Here is a 26,185-nt window from a genome sequence, read left to right as displayed (position 1 = left end):
TATATGGAAAAGTTATCTTTCATATCAAAAACTTTCAAATTTGACCTTTGATCTTCTGGGAATTTGTCCTAAGGAAATAATTATAAATTTTCCCAAAGATGGATCTATAAATAGGTCCATTACATCATTTCTTATAGTAGCCAATTTTGGAAAAAAACTAAATATCCAACAACAAAGAATTGGCTCAATAAATAAATGCTTTTTTTTTCTTTTTTTTTAAGTAATCTAAAGAACACTTAAATTTTATTAGTAATACTATTTCTTATTAGATATTAAATTTTTTTTATTATACTTTAAGTTCTAGGGTACATGTGCACAACGTGCAGGTTTGTTACATATGTATACATGCACCATGTTAGTGTGCTGCACCCATTAACTCATCATTTACATTAGGTATCTCTCCTAATGCTATCCCTCCCCGCTCCCCCCACCCCATGATACACCCTGATTGTGATGTTCCCTACCCTGTGTCCAAGTGTTCTCATTGTTCAATTCCCACCTATGAGTGAGAATATGTGGTGTTTGGTTTTTTGTCCTTGCGATAGTTTGTTGAGAATGATGGTTTCCAGCTTCATCCATGTCCCTGCAAAGGACATGAACTCATCATTTTTTATGGCTGCATAGTATTCCATGGTGTATATGTGCCACATTTTCTTAATCCAGTCTATCATTGATGGACATTTGGGTTGGTTCCAAGTCTTTGCTATTGTGAATAGTGCCACAATAAACATATGTATGCATGTGTCTTTATAGCAGCATGATTTATAATCCTTCGAGTATACACCCAGTAATGGGATGGCTGGGTCAAATGATATTTCTAGTTCTAGATCCTTGAGGAATCGCCACACTGACTTCCACAATGGTTGAACTAGTTTACAGTCCCACCAACAGTGTAAAAGTGTTCCTATTTCTCCACATCCTCTCCAGCACCTGTTGTTTTCCTGACTTTTTAATGATCGCCATTCTAACTGGTGTGAGATGGTATCTCATTGTGGTTTTGATTTGCATTTCTCTGATGGCCAGTGATGATGAGCAATAAATGCCTTTATTTAATGAGATACATAGAAGTTATTAAAATATTTCTAAAAGAATATTTAATTAACATGAAGAAATATGCATAATATGTAGTTTCATTTAAAAACATTGGAAAATAATAAGTAGTTTAAATCCTTTGCTAAAAATTATATTCATGCACAATAAAAGGCAAGAAATTTACACAGTTGAATGTCCACACTGGTTTTCTCTAGGTTCTGGGATTTTAGACTATTTTTAATGTCTTTTCTGCTTACCTGTATATTTCAGATTTTCTTGAATGAACATGTGCTGCTTTATAACCAGAAATTATAAATAAGTCACAATTAACTTTTAAAAAGTCAAAAAAGAGAAACAAGCAGTCTTGTAGACTTCTTAATGTGTCTTACTGAAAATATGTTATCAACATGTGTTTGTCATGATATGCAGTGTCTCCTTCAGAAGAACACCCAGGAGAGATTCTTCTCCATTCTCGACAACAGTGGATGATAGTCACTATAGTCCTGAGAAATTGACCTGTTTTTGTCTGATGCACCCTATGAAGCATGTAAACTAGAAAGCTTGGAGACAACGTAAGTTCACTTCTGTAAAGAAGGATATGAATCTATGTGACATGTGATTGTTCCATTTCAGAACCTTGTCATCTTGCACCCTGTCTAATAGTCAGCTTAGTCTTTTCAGGAAAGATGCAAGATCTGTATAAAGTAATACGTACATCCACTAAGAGTCCTGAAGCAATAAGAGAATTTCCTAGCATGCAAAAACTGCAGTGAAGGGTCTGTGCTAGGCCTACAGGAGTATTCACTCCTTAAACAACTAGGAAGAGTAGGTAATTCATTAACTCAACTAATATTTGTTAAAGGTCTATTATGTGCCAGACACTGTTCTAGGTGCTGAGCAATCATAAAACTCTTTTGGTGAGAAAATTACCCAACTCCATTGGGTGAGAAAGTTACCCAACTCCATTATGGGATGAATTGTGCCCCCTCCATTTGTATGTTTAAGTTCTAATCCCCAGAACCTCAGAATGTGACTGTATTTGGAGATAGAGTCTTTACAGAAGCAATTAAGTTAAAATGAGGTCACAAGGGTGGGCCCTAATCCAGTATGGGGAAATCTGGACACTAACACACAAAGAGGGAAGATGACGTGAAGCCACAGGGAGAAGACCTACAAGCCAAGGAGAGAGGCCCCACAAGGAACTAACCCTGCTGACACCTTGATCCCAGACGTCCAGCCTTCAGAACTGTGAGACAATAAATCTTTGTTGTTAAAGTCACCCAGTCTGTGGTACTTTGTTGCAGCATCCCAAGCAAATTAATATACCTGCCATCAAGGGAATAAGGGTCAAATAAGCAAACTAACAAATACACAATTACAAATTGTGAACTGCCCAGATCAAATACTCAGGAAAGGCTGCCCTGGGGAAGCACAGATTAAGCTGTAGAAGGAACAAACCTGTGAAGAGTGGGAAGCATCCCAAGTAGAAAGGCAGCAGGCATGCAGGCCTAGGCAGGGAATAACTGAGCTGATTCCAGAAACCAAGAGTTAAATGAGGTTGAATCAGTTCTATGAGGAGGCATTAGTGACAGACATCAGAACCCACTCTGACTCTTCCGTCAATTGTCTTTGAGCAGGTGTGGAGAAGAGTAATGAGTCCTCAGTACCGAATGTGTGCTCTGTTTGTATTAGTTCATTTTCACACTGCTATAAAGAATGCCTGATATTGGGTAATTTATTAAGGAAAGAGCCTTAATTGACTCACAGTTCTACATGGCTGAGGAGGCTTCAGGAAACATAATCATGGTGGAAGGCAAAGGGGAAGCAGGCACCTTCCTCACAAGGCAGCAGGAGAGAGAGAGAGAACATTTGAAGAAGCACCTGTCAAACACTTATAAAACCATCAGATCTCATGATAACTCACTCAATGTCACGAGAAGAGCATGGGGGAACCACCCCCATGATCCAATCACCTCCCAACAGGTCCTTCCCTCGACACTTGGGGATTATGAGGATTACAATTTGAGATGAGATTTGGGTGGGAACACAGAGCCAAACCATCACTGTCCTTCATTATTAACTCAATTTCTTGATAAAGTCTCCCATTATAGAAAGCCTTTTCAATCACAGATGCATGAAGCCAGAAAGTCAGGTTATGAGAATAGAAAAACCTCCTTTCAGAATTTATCGTTAATTTTGGTAAGAGTGTGCTTCATGATACTCATTCTCTGTACAATTTTTCCAGCTCTTTCCCCCTTCCTAGAAGCTCTTGTTTTCCTTGGTGCCTCTAAAACTTCTAGGGCCCTGCCTAATCTTGATGATATACATAACTGTGTGGCAGTCACCAACTCAGTTCTTAACATAAAGAAAGCAGGCAGAAAAACTGACTCCATGGTAGTGCAAACCTTCATCCATATATTTATTTATTTATATTTATTATATATTTATTCTCTGTGTGTCCCCACAGTCATCCATTAATCAGTAAGTTTCACACATTCAATTACACATAGCCTCCCCTTTCTGTCACTGAGGACTCACTTCCTTGTCTTGCTCTGAGGTGTATCTCCTAATAACTCCATGGAGTGGTTATCCAACTCTTGGGCAGGCAGGTACTTGACTCAGCTTTAGTGATGTCCTCTGACTCAAAGCAAGGTTGTATTCCTATCACCAAGTTCCAAAAATGCTTATTTAGTTAGCAGCAAACATCCACCATGCAGTTACTTAAAAATCAGTGTTATTTAAGATTCTATCACATACCAAACTGATCATTCAGTAAGTAAATTAAAATAGACTGGGCACTTTAAAGCTATAGATTTTTATAACTCATGATTTTGAGCAGATTTCTGTATTCACTTTATATACAGTACAAAGATGAGACTAAAATGGCTTCAAGACATTCATTCCAGTTGAACTAAAGCTGATTTTAAAAACTAATCCAGTGCAAGTCACTTTTCAAATAAGTTGAACAGAAAGGAATTCTTTATAAAGAAAAAAAAACTGATCTAAGAATATTATGAATATGCTACACAATTTAAAATGTAATATTGCAGCTAGATTCTCTGCCAATCCTTTTGTGCATTTCCACTGTAGATATGTGGCCTTGAGAGCCAATCTAGAATACCAATAAATAATGGTTGAGCACAGCTAAAAGAACTGCCAGTTATAAGCATGGATTAAAGTATGGTTGATTTTGAACATTGTACCTTGCCAGTTTGCAATAGGATGCTAATATTATTACTGCTTCTCATTTGCATGCTTATTCAGAATCTTACAGCCCCCATTTCCAGGTATATGGTTAGAGATACAGAGCTGTGGCAACCAGTACCCATGGGAGGTGAAAGTGTCTTTTGGAAGTTTTCTGGGTCAGTGACCATTTTCCAACATGACTCCAGCATTTTCTACCTTTCTCTGCCCACTCCTACAATCTCCATTGTACTATATGTCAGCTCTATTGAGAAGTCTATAAACTCTGAAATATGCAACGATGTTAGTGGATGCCCTCCCAACACCAACACGTGGGAACTTTCAAACTAATGCAATAGTCTCTTCTCAGTTGGTATTTGCTTTTACTTCTCTATAACTTTTAATGCTTGACCATTTCCTCCTTGAAACCCTTTCCTTCCCCAGCTTCTGTAACACCACATTGCTACAGCCATCCGTCTAAAATTATAAACATCCCTTCCATGGACACGCCTTGTATATTCCCATTTCTGTAGTTCAATGTGGAATCCATTACATGTTTCTTTCCACTGATTTACATATTACAAATCAATCAATGCCCCCTCCTCTTTGACAGCTCCTCAGACCATCCCATATTGATCTGATCTGCCACTGACTGAAGAGTTTTTATACCGTTTTAGTCGATAATCAAATATTGCTCTGTGACATTTCTTGTAATGTAGCCTTATATTTTAGTTAATTCTTACACCCTTCTTATAGGGAGAAATTCTTACACTTTCTGAAAGACAGAGTGAGAAAGAGAGGTAAACAATTTGAAATGTGACCTGAGGATCTTTTCCTTGCTCTTCCTTGTACACACTGCTCTTCTCCCCTTCCAATCATAGTTACCATCACTTAAGGGAATAAAGAATTGTTACAGCAGGGTAAAGAAAGCAAATGTACTCAGTTTTGGTTTACAGACTTCAAAATAGGCTTTTAAACTAGTGACAGAGACAATAGGTTGAGAGCAAAAGGGTTTAAATTCCAAGAGTCTAGTCTTTTTTCAGTTTTAAATGCCAAGAAGACTCAGAACACAGAGTTTATGCTAAACAAAGGGCATGGAGTGTATGATTGGCTTGCGGAAGAGATAACAATGACATGGGCTGGGCAGAGGGAAGAAGAGTCAGCAAGGGAGGGGGCTTCTGTAGTGGATGACAGATGAGGACTGGAACATGTGCTCCCTTTCCAGGTGGAGAAAACTATAGCAAGCAAGCTCCCCATAACTTCTGCTGTGTAGTGAGGACAGACAGATGACAACGGCTCATGAAGGTTGGGGATGTCCAAGCAGAAAAGCCTAAAGGAGACTCCAAGAGCCTCCATGTGCTCCAGCATGGCAGAAAAAGCAACTCAGGTCTCCCTAAGCATAGGTACAGCCAAGAAAGCCAAGAGAACAATGATGGAACTTGAGTACTCTTTTTTTCTGGAGACAGATTCTCACTCTGTCGCCCAGGCTGGAATGCAGTGGCATGATCTCTGCTCACTGCAAACTCTACCCCCTGCGTTCACGCCATTCTCCTGCCTCAGCCTCCCGAGTAGCTGGGACTACAGGCGCCCACCACCATGCCCGGCTAATTTTTTGTATTTTTAGTAGAGACAGGGTTTCACCATGTTAGCCAGGATGGTCTCGATCTCCTGACCTCGTGATCTGCCCACCTTGGCCTCCCAAAGTGCTGGGATTACAGGCGTGAGCCACCACGCCCAGCCAAAACTTGAGTATTCTAAGCTCATCTAAGGATGAGACCAGAGACCAGCAGAGACCATTGGTCGAAAAACAGATGGAAATATCTGGGCAGGTACCAGCAAGCACAAATGCCAATGACATGCAGAGACCAGTGGGAGCAGGTCCATACTGGCTCCTCTGCTGAAGCTCTTTCCCTAAAACTTGCTTTATGCCAAGCCCGCTGGAACTTGGCTACCACCCTGAGAGACAAAGGCAGAAAGGGAACGCTTTGAAGTAAGCAACAAAACCTTGGATTGACTAAATTTATGTGGACTTAACTATAGTTAAGTTTCTTTTACAAGGCAAGATGGTAACTGGAGATAGCCAGTTATGGAAAAGAGTTTTGGAAAACTGTAGTAGAAAATCAAATGAAGTTGCATGTTTTAAGCCTAAGGAAATTTATTCAGTATTATGCATCATCTCCCTGACTAAGACAGCTAGCTATCTTTTTTTTTCTTACATTTAAGGTTTTCTTCTAAAGCTAGAAGACCTGGAGATGGCTAACAAGTAATCACTGAATAACCGAATGATCATTCAATTAATTTCAAATTTTAACATTAGTGGCTAATTTAAGATTTAAAAAACAATGGCCTGAAATTTAGCATTTCACTTAAAGATTGAAGGCTACATTTAAAAACTAATCGATCACTCTTCTTCCTACAACACATTTATTATTCAGCCCAAGAAATAGGTTCTGTGTTTCAGGGAGGTGAAAAGATGTAATATATGCTTAATAATGTCTTTTACTTTCATGAAAGTCATAATGTCAACCTTGGAGAGAAGAGAGGGACCCAACTCCAAAGGGTTACCTTAGCACCCATAAAGAAACATTCATTCAGTCCATCATCACAGTCATAAAGTGGAATATGATGATGTAGAGGGGTAGAGGGAAAAAGCTAATGTAGATATCATTTGGGGGATAGAAAGTAATAATGCTAAAAGTAGAACTATAGAACAATTCTTTAGAAATTTGCCATGGATACTCTGCCTACATAAACTATCTCAGTTATAAAAACAAGGCTTTGAAGAACCTTTTAAAATGTCCCATTAAAAATCCAACACAGGATTGTAATAAATGTACCACTCTGGTACTGGATGTTGATAGTGGGGGAGGTTGTACATGTGTGGGAGCAAGAGGTGTACGGGAACTCTCTGTACTTTCCACTCAATTTTTCTGTGAACCTAATACTGCTCTAAAAACTAAAGTCTATTAAAAAAAAAAAAACTACCATACTAAACTAAACCCGTAGAGACAGAAAGCAGATAGGTGGTTGCCAGGGGCTTAGGGGAAATAGAAATGAAAAGTGGTTGCTTAATGGGTACGGGGTTTTATTTTGGGGTCATGAAAATGTTTTGGAACTAGATCGAGCTGGTGGCTGCACAACATTGCACTACATGCCATTGGATTGTTCTTGCTAAAATTGTTAATTTCATGTGATGTGAATTTCACCTCAATTTTTAAAAAGCCACCATACAATAGATGAGCTTCTTCAAAAATACATTGTAAAGAATTATAGTCTCCCAACGTGGTCCTGAAAAAAGGACTTTTGTGATCCAATTTGTTTTGAAGCAGTGCCCGTGTATCTTCTTGGTGATGCCTTCTCGGCATTAGCAAATATGCAGAGCAAAAGCTCTGAGAGGCTGTGATGGTTAATTTTATGATCAGCTTGACTGGGGCTACGGTAGTGCCCAGATTAAACATTGTTTCTGGGTGTGTCTATGAAGAGGTTTCAGGATGAGATTAGTATTTGAATTGGTGAACTCATTAAAGTAGACGGCCCTCTCCTATGTGCATGGGCATTACCCAATCCCCTGAGGGCCTGAAAAGAACACACAGCTGAAAGAGGAACCCACCCCTTTCCTGTCACATTGCAAGAGCTGGGACATCTCATCTCCTCTTCTCTTGCTCTCAGACAGGGATTTACATCATTGGCTCCCCTAGTTCTCAGACCTTTGGACTTACTGGAATTAAACCACCAGCTTTCCTGGGTCTCCATCTTACAGACAGCAGATTATGGGACATCTCAGCCTCCATAATTTCAGGAGTCAATTCCTTATAATAAATAAATCTCCTTTTTTTTTTTTTTTTTTTTTGTGTGTGTGTGTGTGCCCTATTGGTTCTTTTTCTCTGGAGAACCATGACTAAGGTGGTAGTCTTGCAGTAAAGCTTTTGTTCATACAGGGATCCTCACTACCCACTCTTTGCATCACACCTTATAACATCACACAGGGCACATTTTGGAAAATACTACTCTAGATCTTTCCATGCAAATAAAACTCCAACTCATTTTTACTTTAACTGCTCAAAGAAAAAAAAAAGGTTTTTGCACATAAACTTTCTCTTGATATTTGTTGAGAACAACTTATCCTTCAAGTAGAAACGTGATTTCTGATGAGGTCCTTTGATAAGTCTCAAGACAACAATAGGTGGCCTTAGTAAAGCCAATTGTAAATGAATGATGAGATATTAGAGTAATAAAGACATAATATGACTCTTCAATACTACTCAGTTTGTAGTCAGGAGTGCCACACTAGGAAAACTTATTATCCCAGCTATGTATAGATCAGCTAGCCACAGAGTTTGAGATTTTATTCATTTGCACAAATTGCATTTGCTATATACTTCAGAAAGTATGACACAGTATGTGGGCACATATAAAAGAGCTGACTTTTTAACAGCAGATATGAAGATGTTCAATACAATGGCAATTTAATAAAATGAAATGGCCCAAGGCTATTTCTTCATTTCAAGTAAATACATCCTCATGAATCTTCACTCAGGCCATTTCTTAGATTCTAAAAGTGTTGATTTAATAATAATTAACGCTGATAAGAATATCTGTGGAATGGAATTGACTCTTTTAGGATTGAAGTCAGTTATTCTAGACCAGAGGTGGGATAAAACAGGTGTGGAACAGAGGAAAACGCATTTCCTTCTCCCAGAGACATGTATCAGAATCTTCTGGAGGCATGTTTATTTAAAAATGAATTGTCAATATTATAATTACAGATTTTATTTTAGCCACACTCTTCATTAATCTACTTTGACAATGTAATCACAATTAAGAGGGTGTGGGATTTTAGATTCCTCCAATGGAGGCATGCATCAGGAAAGGTGGAGAAGCATAAAGGGGCATGTTGTCTACAGACAGATTAAACCCAGACAGCATGTCTATTTCTTCACCACCCACACAACACATACAGTTTCCTGAATGCCCATGTCCCAAATGTCCCAACAGTCTGGACTTCCCCGATCTGAGTGTGAGTGGGTGGGGTGTGAGAGTTCCAGGAAGTAGCATCCCAGGAGCCCATGCTCTGAGTCAGGCTTTCCCTGGAGGAGTATCTGGCTCTGTACTCCCAGAATTCCTGACTTTGGCATCAGGAACCACCTGTCCTGCTCTTCTGACTTTCCTCAAAGTTACATCGCCCAGGCCAAAGAAATTATTATTGCCTCAAAGAACTGGGTTATAAAAACATTGGTAGTGTGTCTTCCTGCCTCGAAATGTCAACATGAGTGCATGCGCACACACACACACACACACAAACACAAACACACAAAGACCTCGTTGGCCATGTTTGTATTAGTTGATGCTAGCCTCTTGGTCACTAAAGATCGGACCAGGCCTGCATATTTGGCCCACCAGGACTACTTTCTTTCTCCAAGGAATTGCGAATTGAAGCTCAGAGGTCAGTGTACTGGGAGCTTAGATTGCAAACTAAGGAAAGGTTGGGCTGGAAATATCTTATTTGACCATGAATGCCTAAAGAAGCAGAGGAAGTCACTCTGGAGAGAGAAGGGGGGAAAGAGGAGGGAGACGAATAAAGCAAATACATAGATTACAGTAGGTTCAAGAGAGCATGTGGCCCTAGAGGGGCAGGGAAGACCTGCTGTGCTTCTGATGGCTTTTCAGGTCCTAGTTCATGACCCTCTTGTATCCTGCCTTCATTTCCTGGTTTCTGAGACACTTCTGTATTGTTATAATAAATCCTCCCCAAGCATTCTTGGTTTTCATCTAAAATAGCTCATGGGCTTTTCTGTTACTTGCAGGCAAAAGGCCTGTCATGTAGATATATATACATTTTTTTTTTTTTTAATCAGAGACATTCCCCCATGACAACAACAATTTTGAAATTCTCAAGATTCTGTGGATCGACTGGGTGTTTTTCTGATCTATAGGATGTCAACTACATTTAGCTCATGGGTGAGCTGGAGTGTTGACTCATATTAATTCTCTAATCCTGCTGTAACAAATTACCACAAATTTTGTGGCTTAAAAAACACAGATTTATCACCTAACAGTTCTGGAGGTCAGAAATCTGATACAGGTGATTCTGATCTAAAATCAAGGTGTCAGCAAGGTGGCCATCCCTTCCGCAGGAGAGAGAGGCTGCTCAAATTCCTTGGCTCATGACCTCCTTCCATTTTCAAAGCCAGTAATGGCTGCTCAAATCTTTCTCATTAAGCCATCTGGCTGGTTCTGACAGAGTCTCCTGCCTCTCTCTTTCCCTTATAACAGTCCTTATCCTACATTGGGTCCACCAAAATAATCCAGGATCACCTCTCCATCTCAAAGTCAGCTGATTAGCAACCCCAATCCCACCTGCAATCTTAATTCTGTTACATCAGGACCTGCTACATAATTTGCAAGGCTCAGTGCAAAAGGAAAACGTGAGGCCCTTTATTCAAAAAGGTGGGGGATCTCACTTTTTTGAGAATGTCACTAAAGTTACTTTCTTATATGGTGTCTCTCTTGAGTTGCCATAGCATTTTTTATTTGCAATTCGATGTCATTCTAAATTTTCAAAAATTCTAAATTATTATATAAATTTTACTTTTTATATTATGCAATAGCAGTTTTAAATGCACATATAGCAGCATCTAACTCATATGTGAAATCACCATACTAATTCACATTTCACAGCTTGTTAAATGTATATGTATTTTCTTCTTACCAGAACAGTGGAAATACTGCTCAAAATTAATGTATAATATAAAATATTCGCAGGTTCCAGGAATTAGGATTTGAACATCTTCATGGGCCATTATTCTTTTTAATGCAGCCCGAATACCTTGGTTCTTCTCCACGTGGCTCACTCTTATACTCCTATCAGCTTCCTGATGGCATAGTGATCTCAGAACTGTCAGGTCTATTACATGGTGGTTGATTGGCTTCTTAGAGTGAACTTTCCAAGCAGGAAAGCCTCACTGTGCAAAGGTTTATCAAGCCTCTGCCTGTGTTGAGCTTGAGAATGTTCCATTGGCCAATAGAAGTCATATGATGAAGTCCAGGGTCACTGTGGAAAGGGACTTCATAGAGCAAGAATACCAGGAGGAAGCATTTATTATTCAAGGCCACTATTGGGACAGTTACCACAATCACAATTAGAATGTTCTTTTCAATAAGCTTGCACATCATCCTCAAATGTCCAAAATCGCAAAAGAGGGGAGCATTGTAAATGTTACAAAATATTTACTGATTCAAATTGTCTCCATTTACTGATAGCATGATCTTATATATAGAAAACCCTAAAGACTATCAAAAAGTGTTAGAACAAATAAATGAATTCAGTGAAGTTGAAGGATTCAAAATAAATATGTAAAAATCATTAACATTTCCATACACTTATAATGAACTATCCAAAAAAGTAATTAACAAAACAACATCATTTATAATTGCAAGAAAAATAAAATAAAATCTTAGGTATACATTGAACCAAGAAGGTGAAAGATGGAAAACTATAAAACATTGATTTTAAAAACTGAAGAAAACACAAATAAATGAAAAGACACCCTGTGTTCATGAACTGGAAGAATTAATGTTGTTAAAATGTCCATAGTGTTCAAAATATCTAGGTTCAATGCAATCCTTATCAAAATTCCAATGTCATTTTTCACAGAAATAGAAAAAACCATCCTTAAATTCATAGAAACCGCAAAAGACTGAATAGCCAAAACAGTCTTGGGCAAAAGGAACAAAGCTGGAGGCATCACACTCCCTGGTTTCAAAATATACTATAAAGTTATTGTAATCAAAACAGTTATTGCAATCAAAACATGGTACAGGCATAAAAACAGGCACATCAACCAATGGAAGATGATAGAAAGCCCAGAAACAAACCCACAACTTTATAGTCAAATGATTTTTGACAAAGGTGCCAAAACACACAATAAAGAAAGGACAATCTTCAAAAAATGGTATTGGGTAAACTGGACATTCACATGCAGAAGAATGAAAGTGGATGCTCATCTCACGTCATATACAAAAATCAACTCAAAATGGATTAAAGACTTAAATATAAGACCTGAAACTGTAAAGCTACTAACAGAAAACATAGGTGAAAAGCTTCAGTACACTGATCTGGGCAGTGATTTTTTGTATACGTCCCCAGTCCCCAAAAGCACAGGGAACAAAAGTGAAAATATGCAAATGAGACTGCATCAAACTAAACAGCTTCTGCACAGCAAAGGCCACAATTAACAAAGTGATGAGACAACCCATGACTGGAAGAAAATATTTGCAAACCATACATCTGGTAAACGGTTAATATACAAAATATCTAAAGCATTCATACAACTCAATGGCAAGAGACAAATAACCTGATTTTTTTTAAATGGACAAAGGACTTGCAATGGTTTGAATTTGTCCCCCAGAGTTCTCATGTTGGAACTTAATCCCCAATGCAACAGCCTTGAGAGGTAGGACATTTAAGAGGAGATTAGGTCATGATGACTCTGCCCCAATAAAGGGATTAGTGCTGTTATCTTGAGATAGGTTGGTTATAAAAGTAAATTTAGTCCTCTCTTGCTCTCTGTCTCACCATATGATGCCTTCTGCCAAGTTATGATGCAGTAAGAAGGCCTTCACCAGATGCAGCCCCTTGATCTTGAACGTTGCAGCCTCTAGAACCTTGAGTCAATAAATTATGTTCTTTATAAATTACCTAGTCTCAGATATTCTGTTATAGCAGCACAAAATGGACTAAGACAGACCAGACGAGAACAGATATTTTTCAAGAGAAGGCTTACATGTGGCTAACAAGTTTATGATAAAATGCTCAACATCACTAATCATTAGGGAATGCAAATTAAAACCACAATATCATTTCATACCTGTTAAAATGGCTATTATAAAAAATATGAAAGATAAGTGTTAGCGAGGATACAGAGAAAACGGAACTCTTACACATTGGTGGTGAAAATGTAAATTAATACAACCATTATGGAAAATGGTATCAAAGTTCCTGATAAAACAAAAAATAGAACAACCATATGATCCAGCAATCCCACTTCTGGTTCCATATAAAGGAACTGAAATAGATATATTGAAGGGAAATCTGCACCCCCATATTTATTGCAGCATTATTCACAATAGCCAAGATATGGAAACAACCTAAGTGTCCATCAGTGGATGAAGCGATTAAAAAAATGTGGCATAATGCACAATGGAATATTATTCAGCCATAAAGAAAGAAAATTATTTCGTTTACAACAACGTAGATGAAACTGGAGGACATTATGCTAAGTGAAATAAGCCAGGCACAGAAAGACAAATACCACATGATCTTACTCATATGTGAAATCCAAAAAAGTCTAACTCAGTGAAGTAATGAGTAGAATGGTGGTTATCAGAAGCCAAGGGGAAGGAGGAGAAGGGGGAGGGAGGGAAATGGGGAGTTGTTGGCCAAAGGGTACAAAGTTTCATTTAGAAAGGAAGATTAAGTTTTGAGATCTATCTCACAGCAGGATAACTATAGTCAATAATAATGTATTGTATATTTCAAAATAACTAAGGGAGTACATTTCACATCACCACAATAAATATCAGAAATTCCACCTAAAGAACTTATCCATGTAACCAAACACCACCTGTTTCCCCAAAAACTATTGAAATAATAATAATAAATAAAATAGACCAGGCGCGGTGGCTCACGCCTGTAATCCCAGCACTTTGGGAGGCCGAGGAGGGTGGATCACGAGGTCAGGAGTTTGAGACCAGCCTGGCCAACATGGCAAAACCCCGTCTCTACTAAAAATACAAAAAAAAATTAGCCAGGCATGGTGGTGGGCACCTGTAATCCCAGCTACTCGGGAGGCTGAGACAGGAGAATTGCTTGAACCTGGGAGGCAGAGGTTGCAGTGAGCTGAGATCGTGCCACCGCACTCCAACCTGGGTGACAAGAGCAAGGCTCCATCTCAAAAAATAATAATAATAAATAAAATAAAAAACAAATGAAAAAAATAAAGACATTCAAATTATCATTATGTCAAACAGTTTTCTAAAGTTAAATTTAGATCAATGACTGAATGCAGCAATATATTAAATGAACTTAAGTTCATATATGTTATAAAAGTGTATTACAAATAAAATAATAAAAGCATTAAAAGTTAAGTAAGCGAAGTGATGAACCTGTTAATTAGCTTTATTTAATCATTGCGCATTGTATACATATATCAAAACATCACACTGTACCCCACCTAAATGTATATAATTATGATTTATCAATTAAAAATTATAATAAAATTAGAAGGAAGAGATTTTTCTTTTTTTATTTAACTTTTAAGTTCAGGGGTACACGTGCAGGTTTTTTATATAGGTAAACTTGTGTCACGGGGGCTTGTTGTACAGATTATTTCATCACTCAAGTATTAAACCTAGTGCCCATTAGTTACTTTTCTTTATCCTTTTTCTCCTCCCTACCTCCACTCTTTGATAGGCCCCAGTGTTTATTGTTCCTCTCTGTGTGTCCATGCATTCTCGTCATTTAACTCCCACTTATAAGTGAGAACATGTGGTGTTTGATTTTTTTTTTCCTGTGTTAGTTTGCCAAAGATAGTAGCCTCATGCTCCATCCATGTTCTTGCAAAGGACATGATCTCGTTCTTTTTTTTTTTTTATGGCTACACAGTATTCCATGGCATATGTGTACCACATTTTCTTTATCCAGTCTATCATTGATGGACATTTAAGTTGATTCCATGTTTTTGCTATTATAAACAGTGCTGCAGTCAATATACACATGCATGTATCTTTATAATAGAATTATTTATATTCCTTTGAGTATATACCCAGTAATGGGATAGCTGGGTCAATGGTATTTCTACTTTTAGGTCTTTGAGGAATTGCTGCACTGTCTTCTACAATGGTTGAATTAATTTACACTCCCACTGACAATATAAAATTGTTCCTTTTTCTCCGCAACCTCACCAGCATGTTATTTTTTGACTTTTTAGTAATAGCCATTCTGACTGGTGTGAGATGGCATCTTATAGTGGTTTTGATTTACACTTCTCTAATGATCAGTGATGTTGAGTTTTTTTTCATATAATTGTTGGCTGCATGTATGTCTTCTTTTGAAAAGTGTCTGTTCATGTACTTTGCCCACTCTTTAATGGGGTTTTTTTTTCTTGTAAATTTGTTTAAGTTCCTTATAAATACTGGATATTAGACCTTTGTCACATGAATGGTTTGCAAAAATTTTTTCCCATTCTGTAGCTTGTCTGTTTACTCTGTTGATAGTTTCTTTTGCTGTGCAGAAGCTCTTTGCTTTAATTAGATCCTATTTGTCAATTTTTGCTTTTGGCATCTTTGTCATGAAATCTTTGCCCATTCCTGTGTCCAGAATGATATTTCCTAGGTTGTTTTCCAGGGTTTTTATGGTTTCAGGTTTTACATTTAAATATTTAATCCATCTTGAGTTAATTTTTGTCTTTAATTCATCTTGAGTTAATTTTGTATATTCCCAGAGTAGTGTCCTCATTGCAGGGGCAAAGAGCACACACTCCATCCTCATTCCAGCCAGCGGAAAGGAGGAAATGGAATAGGTAAATGTCTTCCCTTTAAAAGTTTCTACATATTAGTCCAATTCACATGCCTTTGACTTGGACTTAGTCATACGATCATACCTCTAAGCAAATGAGGCTGGGTAGCCCTTACCAGCCGAAAAATTCCTTTAGGATGGAAGAAGAGAAAAGCAAACATGGGGGTACAACTAGCCATATCTTCCACATTGTGTAACTGATATTCCTCATTTATGTTGATTCATGTTTTTTTTTTTTTTGGCTTATAAAAGTATCTTGTTGTCATGTGTGATTCTTTGGAAAGAAAATACTAAGTTCAGGACTATTTCTATTTTATGTGTTGGTTCTTTGTGAAAGAGAGAGAAAGAAATTAGCAACACAGAAAGTCATCACATCTGCTGATTTCCACAGCTCAGTTTAGCTGTCCTCTGGTAATCTGAGGTCACTTGTGATTAGGGTCCTTGAATCGTTAGTTTTTGTCCCCTCTCCAAAGCTCCTCCTGAGTCTCGGCTTCCAGCTTCCTTGCTTCACATTCACCTTCTCCAGTGTGTCTTCAACTCTTGATGTATCTATCTTCCTCAGCTAACTTGCTGGCAACAGCCGGCCTGAAACAGACCTAAAATAGGACCATCTCCTTAGTCCTTACATTCATCACTCTAGGCATTCCTTTTCTATTTACTGCTATTACAGATGATCACAAACTTAGTGGCTTAAAAGAATACCAACGTATTATCTTACAGTTTTGTAAGTTAGAAGTCTGACACAGGTCTCACTGGGCTAAAATCAAGGTATATACAGGCCTGCATTTCTTCTGGATATTGTAGAAGAGAATATTTCCCTTGCCTTTTCCACCTTGTAGAGGCATCTGCATTCCTTGGTCATGAAACCTTTCTCCATCTTCAAAGACAGCAACAGCAGGTCCAGTGTTTCTCACATCACTTCACTCTGACCTCTTCCAGAGTCACGTCTGCCTCTGACTCCCTCCTTCTGCCTCCTTCTTCCACTTTTAAGGGCCGTTGTAATCACATAGGACTGACCACATAATCCAAGACCATCTCCAAATCTTAAGATCAACTGATTAACAACTTTCATTCCATCTGCAACCTTCATTCCCCTTTGCCATGTAACATAACGTATTCACAGTTTCCAAGGAATAGGACATGGACATCTTGGAGGGGGCATTATTTTGCCTACCACAATCCCCATTTTTCTTCTACTTCCATTGTGGCCAAAAGCACAGATAAAAATCTTTTCTTCTCCTCCTGGCTTTCCTCCACTCCTACTCCCATGTCAGGTCATTATTCAGCTCAAGGATTGGTACTTGAGAACAAGCTTCCTACCAATTGTCACCTTAATTTGTACATAATCACCTATTCAAGTTTAAGTTATTCTATAAGTGAATAGGCACTGTTCAATGTGCTTAATTAAAAGATAGCAAAATGAAGAGGTGATCTTTAGCAACCTTTTTAAGCTGCCTTGTACTCGATTACAAGTTCTAACCACTTGACTTTGGGTTTACGGCTCTCTGTGCAAAGTTAGTAGCAGCTCTTAAGAAATGAAACAACCTCACTCAGAATTATTTGTCAAACCTGGGAAACAGAAGCATTAATATCATTAATTTTGGAAGTTAAGTCTGGGGCTTCAAAGCTGTTTCTGAACAGAGGAACGAGTGAGGAGAATCAGTAAGAGGAGAATGAGAATGTCCTTGAAATGTTTTTATATTCAAGTCATTTTACTATAATTAGCCAAACTGCAAATGCATCATCATGGCCTGAAGCAGTGGGATTTAGTAGCAAGATCATGGGAAGAACAGTAGAAGGGCTGGATTCCCACCCAGCTTTTATCACCAACTTGTAGGCACTAACCATGATGAGTTCAAGTTTTATCTTCTTCAGGATGAGGGAGGAAGGCTCTTGGCGCCAACCACCTGAGTGCTAATCAAGGCCAGGAAAGCAATTCTTGCTCCTCCTACAGTTGAAAGTAGATATGAGAGAATGGTCTCTTGCTTGTAACTCCGTAAAAATTTACATCTGATGGGACTGAGTAATGGAATGAGTTGGCGTAGATGGTTGCCAAGGCACCAGTAAGCTGTGCCCATCTGGGGGCTGGTGACACAGTCCTTACTCAACTAACAGCCACTACTCTGCCCTTGAACGGCCCCAACCTCTGCTGCACTCTGGGACCAAGTCCTCACTGTGGCCTGGGTTGTGGTTTTACTCTGTACTTCCCTCTTCCTTCCTGAAAGATGAATCAGACTGACATGATTTTTGCCATTCTCTGAAGGGAACTGAGCAAATGTGGGTGTGTCTTTGTGGATGTTTCTTTTCCCAAGAACCAGACAGTGGCATTTATGATTAATCAATTTTATCAGATAAATATACTACATGCTTTATTTTCTTGATTAGAAAATGATAAGCCAGTGTACATTTACATTTTACTCTGTGTGTTTTAATACTATAACACGGAGTTTGTGAATAAATAATCTACAAATGAGATTCAGGGATAAAAAAAATCCTACAATTTTGTATGTATGCATGTGAGTATACATCTTTCTGATAAGAATGTCTATAACGTATCAAATTTTCAACAAAATCCATGAACCAAGGTAAGACCAACTAATATAGAAGAATGTTCCATTGCTAGACAGTTAACATTAATTATTGCTGTCCACTGATGGAGGCAGCTAATATCCTTAATAATTACAATCATTTAATATCAAGCATCATGTAGTAAAAGTTCTCTTGACCAATCACTCCTCAACAGATTGGCCAGATTAAGCACTGTTCTCTGTTTCATCTGTAAAATACATTCAAGAAAAATATACTCAAGAAAAAGCCTTGGCCCTTCATCAAAGGATTGGGAGATTAATGCAAATTTATATATTTTGAGTTAAACTTAAATGTTTAAGAAATGTGTGAATCATTTTTATGGTTCCCAGATTGAACTAACTTTTTCTATGAGCCAAACAACCATCAATTCCCATTGAATTAATTTAGAAGAATTATCCTATGTTGGGATCCCAAATAGGATGGAAAAAACGGGTTTCAGGACCCAAAATTTTCAAGAATGTTAATAGTGTACTTTCACTGACCCAGAAAAAGGAAAGGAATGGATATATTCAACTCTACAGATGATTCCATACTCAGTATCAATATGTTCTTTAGATAAGAGTTGGGCTTTTTTGACTTCAAACTATACTAAAAGGCTACAGTAACCAAAGCAGTATGGTACTGGTACAAGAACAGACATATAGACCAATGGATCAGAACAGAAAACTCAGAAATAAGACTACACACCTACAACCATCTTCAGAGAAAGATGGGAGGAGGTGATATGGCTTGGCTCTGTGTCCCCACCCAAATCTCATCTCATCTCAAATTGTAATCCCCATCATGTTGAGGGAGATGGGAGGTGATTGGATCATGGGATGGTTTCTCTCATGCTGTTCTCATGATAGTGAGGAAGTTCTCATGAGATCTGGTGGTTTAAAAGTGGCAGTTTCCCCTGTGCTCTGTCTCTCTCCCGCCACCTTGTGAAGAAGGTGCCTTGCTTCTCCTTTGCCTTCTGACGTGATTGTAAGTTTCCTGTGGCCTCCCCAGCCATGCAGAACTGTGAGTCAATTAAGTCTCTTTCCTTTATAAATTACCCAGTCTCAGGTAGTATCTTTATAGCAGTGTGAAAACAAACTACTACAGGTAGAGTAAAACTGCATACCACTTCACAGTAAATTGAGAAAATATCCACTGTACCTAACAAAGAATAGTAGGGTGGACTGAGGGGGTTAATGGTGATTATGCGGTGATTAAAGTGTCTCCAACTCCACTACCTCTCGTCCTCAAGCATCACCACTGTATTTATAAAAATCACCATGACTACTGTGTAGAGAATGAACATAGGGGAGCAAAAGTAGATGCTTGATATGAGGTTTGCTGCAGTGGCACAGGTAGGAGATGATAGTGACTTGGAATTAAGGAGATAATGATGGGAATGAAGCAAAACAGACTTATTGAAGATTATTGTTTTTCTGTGAGAACATAATTGACTGTCACCAGTTCTGTGGCATCCTGGGAATTGTAGAATGCTCCTCCAAGCTGTGCTCTTGCCTCTTTTCTTTATGGTGTTTCTGAATTCAGACATGTTGTAGACACTGTCCACTCTGATCCTCTCAACTCCATTTTATCATTGTCATATGCCCATCTCCTGTCTGTGGTGTGCTTTTGGCCAACAATGGAATGCACTTGGAACTCTTTGTCACAAGACTACCCTCCAGCTACTGAAGGACTTTGCCCAAACATGTAGACAGCCAGAAGTGTCTAGGACTTCACATCCCTCCCACCCCTACTTCTCATTCTGCCTGACCAGCTCTTAGCTAATGACTGATGAGTATGGGAATCTGAAAGCCTGGCTCCCAAGCCCTGTGTTGAGACAACTCTGAGGCATAACTTACCCTCTAAAGCTACCCTTCTTGGGATTTTGCCTCAGAACTCACTTCAGTTGGCTTCTTCTCTTTTGCTGTCCTACTTCCTCCACTTCCTCCACTTCCTTACTGACTTCTGGATGCATTTCCTGAAAAATTCACTTGCACACAAATCCTTATGTCAGGTATTCAGGAGCCAATCTAAGACAAAACTCTTCCCCCAGGGCTCCCTTCAAGACCAGGGCTTCTCTGACTCACCAGCACAACTCTAAAACTTTATGTGAGAGCCTGCAAAGTCTCATAAAAATGGGTGACTAGACAAACTCCAGCCTAAAAACACTTTAAAATCCAGACTTTGGATATTACATTTAAATCCTTTACCCACTTTATTAATTAAATAAGTTAGAAATTCTATAGGCTGTAAGACAAGACTTTGCCATTACTTTGTAAGTTCAGGTTTGAAAGAGTTACTTCTCTTTGAGTGTCAACTTCCTCATTTATACAATGAAGATAATAATATCCAACTTGGAGATCAAAAATAAGGTATATAAAGCTCTCACCATAATGTTTAGAATAAGAAGGTGCTCAATAGTTGTTGATGATTGTTAGCCTTATAAAGGATGATTGGCCAGGCGTGGTGGCTCACGCCTGTAATCCCAGCACTTTGGGAGGCCGAGGCGGGTGGATCACGAGGTCAGGATATTGAGACCATCCTGGCTAACACGGTGAAACCCCGTCTCTACTAAAAACACAACAAAGTTAGCCGGGCGGGGTGGCAGGCGCCTATAGTCCCAGCTACTCGGGAGGCTGAGGCAGGAGAATGGGGTGAACCCGGAAGGCAGAGCTTGCAGTGAGCCGAGATCGAGCCACTGCACTCCAGGCTGGGCGACAGAGCGAGACTCCACCTCAAAAAAAAAAAAAAAAAAAAAAAAAATGGAGGATTAGCCTTTCTTGGGCTACTGGCCCATGGACCTCAGCCAGTCTAATATTTTTCTCTAAATTTGTAGCAAAATGAGAAAACTGAAGCCAATGCAATATGCTTTTTCCCACAACTAAAATCACTCTGTTTTTAATGTCAACATGTCTCTTCTCTTTTTAAATGGTAGTTATAATAGATGGAAGTTCTATTTCTAATGACCATACTTGAAAAACTTAAAAAGTGACAACTTGATATCAGTTCTCAACTTTTCTTTTGAAATCCAAAAACCTGAGAACCAACTTTCTAAGTAAGCATTATAACCAATATAGAAAGCTGCTATTAAGTGAATACTGCTCTTTTTGAGTATTTGTTTCCAATAATTTTCTGCCATGACCTGTCATAGAAGGGTCACATGTGTGGCCCTGCCCCATGGGTATCACTCCCAGGGTAGCCTTTTCTCCCCTACTCAAGAAAGCCTATTCTTGTGCAACTGGTTGATGATATCATTATTATAGGCATAACCTTGATTCTGCACTGGTTTATTTTTAATAAGTTAAAAAATCCACAAACGTCACAACTTTAGCTACTATTAATAATAAATTATTTGCAGTGTGCCCTACAACTGATCATTACACACTGGAATGGCCTGAAAGCGTGATACAGAACCAAATGAAACTTGGTAGGACTGGCCGGGCGCGGTGGCTCACGCTTGTAATCCCAGCACTTTGGGAGGCCGAGGCGGGCGGATCGCGAGGTCAGGAGATCGAGACCACGGTGAAACCCCGTCTCTACTAAAAATACAAAAAATTAGCCGGGCGTGGTGGCGGGCGCCTGTAGTCCCAGCTACTCGGAGAGGCTGAGGCAGGAGAATGGCGTGAACCCGGGAGGCGGAGCTTGCAGTGAGCCGAGATCGCGCCACTGCACTCCAGCCTGGGTGACAGAGCCAGACACCATCTCAAAAAAAAAAAGAAACTTGGTAGGACTACAGATGACAACTGACTCTCTTACTCCACACAACTAACCCAGGGAGAGCAGGATGAAAGCACAATCAAAATACATTTTCTGTTTTTGCATATACAATGTATCTTTTTATAAAAAATAACAAGCATAAATATTTAAGTATGAAGTTAGACCATATGAAATCTCCAGCCGCATTTTCATATGGCTCATCCTAACACTAATTATGAACGTTGGCTGAATTTTAAAGTTTTTATAGATAGAATATAGATTTAAGGAGGCCCTGCCTTACTCTTAACCTCAGCCAGATACCTTCTTAAATAAACTGCACTTAATATCAAACACACTTATCTCGGAATGTTCGCTCCAAGACTAAGTAAATGGATCTTAATCATTTTTGTAGATTCAAACAAAGCCTTCCAGGAAATATAACTGGTTCTGGGTCTTTCTTCACCCTTTAGGAACCTGCATTTTCTATGTTACTACCAATGTTACTACTAATGCCTTACCCTTGATTTGGGCATGAGACTTTGAGGCATTTCTTAGCATTCCCCCAGGAGTACTAGGATCCATTGACCCATCCCCGTTGCTTATTTTGGTGCCAACCTCTTGGGCACAAAACAGAAGATTTGAGCATGAATCCAACTCGGCCACGTTCTGACTTTATGAAGACAGACTCCTTTTCTATCACAAACTCCTTCTCAATTTAAATGTACATGTGTCTCATTCTTTCAATTTCAATCTACATTGTATTTCCTTTTTTCATGTTGAAAGAAAAATAAACTATTACCTTCCAACATGATTGATTTTTCAAGTTATTTTTAATCATAAAAGTAGAAACCAAAAAAGCAAGAAAAATCAAGGCTTGACTGCCCATCCACGAGGTGGTAGATTCAAATCACTATATAATAAATAGGTATTTATAACTGTTATAAAAGCAGATAACCTCATGTGTTAGTTGCATACCCAGTGTTTTACACAGCATTGTAAGATTTGATCTCTCCCAGGAGTCACCAAGTCGTGCCATACCTCAGTGTCTGCAAAGTGTGGGGTTATTTTGTCCTCATTTTCCTTCAGGGACTTTGGTCACAATAGCTTGCTCTCCTGTGGTTGCCCAACTTCAATCAAGTGATGCTTTGAGTCAAGTTGCTTTTTCCTTAACTGAGAAACCAAAGACAGACCGCAGTTAACAATAGTCTTAAAAATAACATCTTGGGAATAATCATCACATGGTTCTTTATTACAGGAAATGCATACCAAATGTCGCCTTGTATTTAAACCTGAAAAGTGGGCAGAGTGTAGGCAGACAATTACACCAGAGGCTATTTAAGGAGGGCAGGTTTTCCATGATTGGCAACAGTTGGCCTTAGAACTCCATCTGTTCCAGACTTAATTTTACATGTAACTATTAGCACAGGTGTCATTAGTTAATATTATAGAAGCAAATTGATTGTCATGTAACCTTTTGGATGTGAGTAGCTCAATTAAATCCCTCTGGCATGACCATACGTCCAGTATGTCCAGTATGGGTGAGGAGCGAAAACAAAAAAAACAAGCTTGCAAGGACTGTGTCTTTGAGGTTTTTTTAGTCCTTGGAACCAGGGATATGAATTTAATTTCAAGGCCCCTGGAATACAGAGGCCCTTTTACAATTCTCACCACTTCCCTGGAAATCTCACTAGCCAAATGCTACAGGGACATCACAGCCAGCTGTATAATCTGAGGGCCCAGTGCAAAATGAAAATGCAGGTCCTCTTGTTCAAAAAACAGGAAAAAAAGTTGCCATTAAAGGCGTAAATATATAAAGCTTTTTCTTTTCTTCTGCAGTTTCTTTCTTGAATTGTCATGGTGTTTCTCATTTGCTTTTTAATGTCATTCTAAGTAAAGAAAAGTTAAAATTTTAAATTATTAGCATAAATTTACCATTCATCTTATATTACATGATGCCGTTATAAATGCAAATATAAGAGCATTTGACCCATATGTGGAAACATCAGAAATTACACAATTTGGATTTCATCATTCATACATTTATGTGTATTTTATTCTTACCAAAAGGGTGGAAATGCTGCACAAAACTAATTCAACTGTTTTTATTTCATTTATTCATATGCACACATTTTATCAACACTCAATCTTTGGCTTCCTGAGAAGTAAAGAAGAGGTAAAAGGAAAAGGAATGTGTTGCTCTGTCATTCTCTTTCCTTCTATTGCACCATTTTCAGTGGTTGGCTAACATGTGGAAGTAACACAACTAAGAAAGAATATGATGGGGTTCCTTGGTCCTCCATGATTCTTAGAATGGCATTGCCTTAGTTCTGAAATCAAAGCAAGTTCCAGTTCAAATGGAAAGTGTGGCTTCTCAGGGCTGCCAGCTCCCCTGCCTACTCAGGTGTAGCTGTAACACCCTTTAAGTGAGTCTCTGAATTCACACACACAATGATTCCACTGAAATTCTGTGTTCAGAGGCATTGCAAATTCTATATGCCAATGAGGCAGTCAGGAACAGCACACACATATACCATTCGCGTCTCCACTACCCATGTTCAAGCTCCATTGTCCAACCAGCCCTCACTAACAAAATGTAAGTTCAAAAGTAAAATTATTAAGAATTTCAAGAAAATGACAGCAGGACATAAAATTAAAGTGCAGGGCCCTCCTGAGGGTGGACTCCTGTATGACTACACAGATCTCACGCCCTTGAAGCCAGCCTTGGGAGATATATCTCTTTACACTTCAACATTTATTAAGCATCACATATGTGTGAAAAAGTGAATGAGACAGAGTATGAGACTCGTGCCATCCTTTAAGTCTCCTGGGGGCTGTTTGGGTGATTGCTATGTCGATGTTTTCAATAGAAGTGCTACCGGCTTAGCCCCTCAGACAATGCCTAAAGTTGCAAGAGAATATCGATAGCACTCTTGGGGTATGCTTTATACCCAAAATTGCATTCCCTTGAGGTAAACAGGTGAAAATACAAGATTTCTGAAGCTGAGACTCAACACTAACTTATGAGCTCAACTTGGCATTCAGAATATATTACCCAGGAGACTTATTATAGACATACATGCTACAGACAGAGCAAGGTGACCAGACACAGCTCTTAGCAGCTTGCCTAAACAGCAACCTAGTGAGCCCCAGTGGTAGATTTGTTGAACCTGAAGTAGTGGCAGAAACTAATTATATTTCTAAATTTTGTTTTACTTTTAATTGTGATAAAAACACATACAATTTATCATCCTAACCATTTTAAGCATACAGTTCAGTAGTGTTAAGTATATTCACATTGTTATGTAACCAATCTCCAGAACTTGCTCTTCTTGCAAAACTGAAGCTCTGTACTCATTAAACAACTCTCATTTTCCCCTCCCTCCAGCCCCTGGCAACCACCATTCTACTTTCTGTTTCTAAGAGTTTAACTACTTTAGATACCTCATATAAGTGGAATCATGCAGCGTTTTTCTCATTGTGACTGGCTTATTGCACTTAGCATAATGTCCTCAAGGTGCATCCATGTTGTTGCGTATGTCAGAACTTCCTCCCTTTTTAAGGCTGAATAATATTCCATTGCATGTATATACCACATTTTGTTGGAAAGCACTTGGGTTGCTTCCACCTTTTGGCTATTGTGAATAATGCTGCTACAAACATGGGTGTGCAAATATCTCTTAGAGACTCTGCTTTCAGTCATGTTGGATATACATCCAAAAGTGGGATATCTAGAGAAAAAGATGATTTTAAGTCACATTGATCCACGCTGGGAGATAAAATGATGTTTGGAATTGTCAGGAGACTATCTTGGGAGTCTGAGGGGTAAAAGAAGTAAAGTGGAGGCACTAGGTTTGAAACAGTTTGAGTGTCTCCCATGCAGTTGTTCAATGATAAGACCTTCTGAACTGGAGAGAAAAAACTGCTGACCAAAATAAGTATAGAGACAAACACTCTAACCCAAAACTTCAGTTTGGAATCAAGTACAGCTAAAATAAGTACACTGAAGACATGTAGAAGAAATACTCACTGGCCATCCAATTGTTCTTGGATAGATAAAACTGTTAAGACACTGTTTATGGGTTTGCAGCCCAGCACTTGGAGCAATGCAAAAGAACCCTCTGTGGCAAGATA

This window comes from Nomascus leucogenys, chromosome X (genome assembly GCF_006542625.1).
Source record: "Nomascus leucogenys isolate Asia chromosome X, Asia_NLE_v1, whole genome shotgun sequence".
Taxonomy (NCBI): Eukaryota; Metazoa; Chordata; class Mammalia; order Primates; family Hylobatidae; genus Nomascus; species Nomascus leucogenys.
Note: the sequence above shows the minus strand (reverse complement) of the source record.